General features: G+C 40.9%; 1 pseudogene; it reads right to left on the reverse strand.

Annotated features, from left to right (window-relative positions):
* Positions 1-400: 400 nt before the first annotated feature.
* LOC137984546 (uncharacterized) lies at positions 401-2,590 on the reverse strand (annotated as a pseudogene).
* Between the last annotated feature and the right edge of the window lie 1,697 nt (positions 2,591-4,287).

A 4,287-nucleotide genomic window follows, 5' to 3' on the forward strand; every position in this document is an offset into this window, starting at 1 on the left:
TTTTATTGACCCTGAAAAGCCCCTGAGGAGAGCAGGTAGTTATGTGCAGGCATTTAGATGCTCTGACTTGTTTGTGCTAAACTAAAGAGATCAATCAAAGATGCACCAGAAATTAAAGTCTACGCTAAGCTTAAATGGCCTGACCAACCCACTGAGTGATCATGATACACTCTGCATGTACTTTTTGTTGTGTTTGTGTTCAATGCTCACTGGAAGACCTGCACTCATACTTGTACTTCATTGCAAAGGTCCCAGTTACATGACAGCTGGCCAAGGATAAATTTAAAGGAATCTCATGACTTATCATAATTAAATAACATAAAATGAAAATTTAAAACTATAAAAGTTAGAGATAACAAGTTAAACCGACGTTTCGGAGTAGATATCACTCCATTATCAAGGTAAAAATGTTCTATGATGCTAAAATTACAGTATTAAAAACGATTGACGCTAAGAATTAACATAATAAGCACGTGCGAAATTGGCTATAAGAATACTTTAGCACGAATGGAATCCGATTGCACATTGAGGCTAGGCTTAAGTGTTCTTATAAATAACATTTCAAACACTAAGCAATCAAATTTGTTTTTACATTTTTTGAGCACCTCAAAGCGTTTAAGCAGGTCCCGAGGGATCGACCCGTGTGCGTTCTTATAGTGTCTGGCAATAGCCGAGGACTGTTGCTTATGTCCCTTTACACGATTGTGTAAATGTCCGCGTGTGTAGCCTACATAACCTTCATCACAAAGGTCACATTGAAATTTATATACAACACACTGCTGATTTATGATCGGCGGCTTTGCCTCTTTCACTTTCAGTTCCTGTTCAATTTTTCTGCTGGTAAATACAGGCTGGATGGTTTTGTTTACTTTCAGGCTCAAATCCTTAAGTTGTTTTTTTACAAATTCTGCTGAGTTTTGGTCTTTAAATGGCAAGACTACTCGAACCATGTTATCCGTCTCTTGGGCTGTTGATAAAGGTCGCGGTTGGTCGCAGACCTTTGAGTCAACAAAGCGTTTGATAGTGGAATTTACGAATTGTTTCGGGTACTTTAGGCGTGAGAAAACTGACTTCAAACGGTCACATTCGTCTGAGAAGTGTGACCAAGAAGAAGATAAACGGTGTGCTCGATCGAGCAGAGTTCTCAGCAAGCCATTCTTGTACCGATTGTCAACATTGCTCTGAAAATGCAGAAGGAGACCTGAATTCGTGGGTTTTACGTAGACCTTTGTCTCTATCCGGGGAGATCGATTCAGTAACTGAGTTCCCAGAAATGGCAACATACCATTGCTTTCAGTCTCCATGGTGAATTTTACGGATGAATGTGCAAGGTTTAATGTGTCTAGAAAGCTAGATGCTGCCGCCATATTCGGCATGATGGTCAGGGTGTCGTCTACATATCTTCGATAGAACGAAGGGAGTTTTCCTTGTCGTTCGAGGTTTTCTTCGATTGAGGTCATGAAAACATTAGCGAGCAAGGGGCCAAGGGGAGAACCCATGGCCACACCATCAGTCTGTTCATACAAGGCTCCATTGAATTGGAAAAGTTGTTCTTTTGTAGCTACTCTGAGAAGGTCAAAAAGGTCCATTTTCGTCAAATTCAAGTCGTACGTTACGTTAAACCAATTGTTGGTGAAAGCTCTGTTCGCGAGTATCTCTATCGTTTCATCCAAGGGTACGTTTGTGAACAGGGAAGACACATCATACGAAACCAGAATGTCACCGTTTGCTATTTCCATGTTTTGAATTTCGTTCGTAAATTCAAATATGTCAGATACTGTGTACCGATTCAAAGACAAAGGCTTAAGTTTAGTGTCAAGCCATTTAGCCAGCGCGTAGTTGTATGTTTGCTTTGCTGATAGAATAGGGCGCATCGCTAAGTTCTCCTTGTGTGTCTTTGGTAAGCCATATAAATGGGCTAATCTGGAGCCTGTAGGGCACACAGTCTCCGCAATGGGCTTGGGCAGAATTCGACGGACAGTAGTAGAGTCTAAATCTTTCTCTTTCTTTAGAAGAGGGTGGTAATAAGTTGGTGGTCTACCTCTACTTGGAGGCCTTTCCAGGGGAACAGGCCGAAATTTACTTGCGTTATTGATGGAAGCTTTCAGATAATAGGCGTTAAATATTCGGACTTGTCCATTACGACCACTCCCGAACCCTTATCTGGTTTGGTTATGATGATGTCGTCGCGACGCTTCAATTGTTCGATGGCAAGCAGGAGTGTCTTGGGAGGTTTGTGTACTTTGCGCTAGATGTAGTTCAGTGCTACGGATCGTAGGGTTGCGGCCGCCAATTCTTTCAAATCATCACTTCCAAGATGAGGTTCAAGACACCAGTAAACCTTCTCGAAGCTTGCTTTCACTTCAATCGGTGACACACGCTCTGTTCGCGAGATACTCGCGAACAGAGCTTTCACCAACAATTGGGTTAACGTAACGTACGACTTGAATTTGACGAAAATGGACCTTGTTGACCTTCTCAGAGTAGCTACAAAAGAACAACTTTTCCAATTCAATGGAGCCTTGTATGAACAGACTGATGGGTGTGGCCATGGGTTCTCCCCTTGGCCCTTGCTCGCTAATGTTTTCATGACCTCAATCGAAGAAAACCTCGAACGACAAGGAAAACTCCCTTCGTTCTATCGAAGATATGTAGACGACACCCTGACCATCATGCCGAATATGGCGGCAGCATCTAGCTTTCTAGACACATTAAACCTTGCACATTCATCCGTAAAATTTCACCATGGAGACTGAAAGCAATGGTATGTTGCCATTTCTGGGAACTCAGTTACTGAATCGATCTCCCCGGATAGAGACAAAGGTCTACGTAAAACCCACGAATTCAGGTCTCCTTCTGCATTTTCAGAGCAATGTTGACAATCGGTACAAGAATGGCTTGCTGAGAACTCTGCTCGATCGAGCACACCGTTTATCTTCTTCTTGGTCACACTTCTCAGACGAATGTGACCGTTTGAAGTCAGTTTTCTCACGCCTAAAGTACCCGAAACAATTCGTAAATTCCACTATCAAACGCTTTGTTGACTCAAAGGTCTGCGACCAACCGCGACCTTTATCAACAGCCCAAGAGACGGATAACATGGTTCGAGTAGTCTTGCCATTTAAAGACCAAAACTCAGCAGAATTTGTAAAAAAACAACTTAAGGATTTGAGCCTGAAAGTAAACAAACCATCCAGCCTGTATTTACCAGCAGAAAAATGAACAGGAACTGAAAGTGAAAGAGGCAAAGCCGCCGATCATAAATCAGCAGTGTGTTGTATATAAATTTCAATGTGACCTTTGTGATGAAGGTTATGTAGGCTACACACGCGGACATTTACACAATCGTGTAAAGGGACATAAGCAACAGTCCTCGGCTATTGCCAGACACTATAAGAACGCACACGGGTCGATCCCTCGGGACCTGCTTAAACGCTTTGAGGTGCTCAAAAAATGTAAAAACAAATTTGATTGCTTAGTGTTTGAAATGTTATTTATAAGAACACTTAAGCCTAGCCTCAATGTGCAATCGGATTCCATTCGTGCTAAAGTATTCTTATAGCCAATTTCGCACGTGCTTATTATGTTAATTCTTAGCGTCAATCGTTTTTAATACTGTAATTTTAGCATCATAGAACATTTTTACCTTGATAATGGAGTGATATCTACTCCGAAACGTCGGTTTAACTTGTTATCTCTAACTTTTATAGTCTTATGTTTTAAGAAATCTCTTTTAATAAAATGAAAATTAGGGCCATCTGTAGACATGTTGTGGTGATGTAGCAGCTCTCATAACGTATAAGCAATTGGCTTGCTACTCAAGCCAAAAACAAACGTCTAAACAATTGAAACAATGACTTAGACTTAAAAACAATAGAAGCTGCTTACAATACCAAACAATAGCTGGTTACGAGAGCTGCTACACTACTGAACCATTGCAACACAACTCAAGTACATATAAAAATAAGGGCCATAATTAGGTCTCGATAAAGTATTAAGAAATCAGCACAGCGTGTACCTTTGTAGTTGCTTCGCTTCATCTGTGATGTTCAACTTCTTTTATAATACCAAGTACATGAAACTTCTCACAGTCTCACAAATCTGTAAGAAGCATAGTGAGAGAAACTTTGAAGAGCTCTTGCTTGATCTTTCTCTGAGAGACCCTATCACTATAAAATAGATCGGTAGACGAACATTTTAGCAGGAGGAAATGTCAAGTAAGTTTTAAATAACTTAACATAATTGCCACTGCTCAAGAAGCAAACAAGTTCTTATGTACATCCGCCT

Source organism: Montipora foliosa, chromosome 14 (assembly GCF_036669935.1).
Source record: "Montipora foliosa isolate CH-2021 chromosome 14, ASM3666993v2, whole genome shotgun sequence".
NCBI lineage: Eukaryota > Metazoa > Cnidaria > Anthozoa > Scleractinia > Acroporidae > Montipora > Montipora foliosa.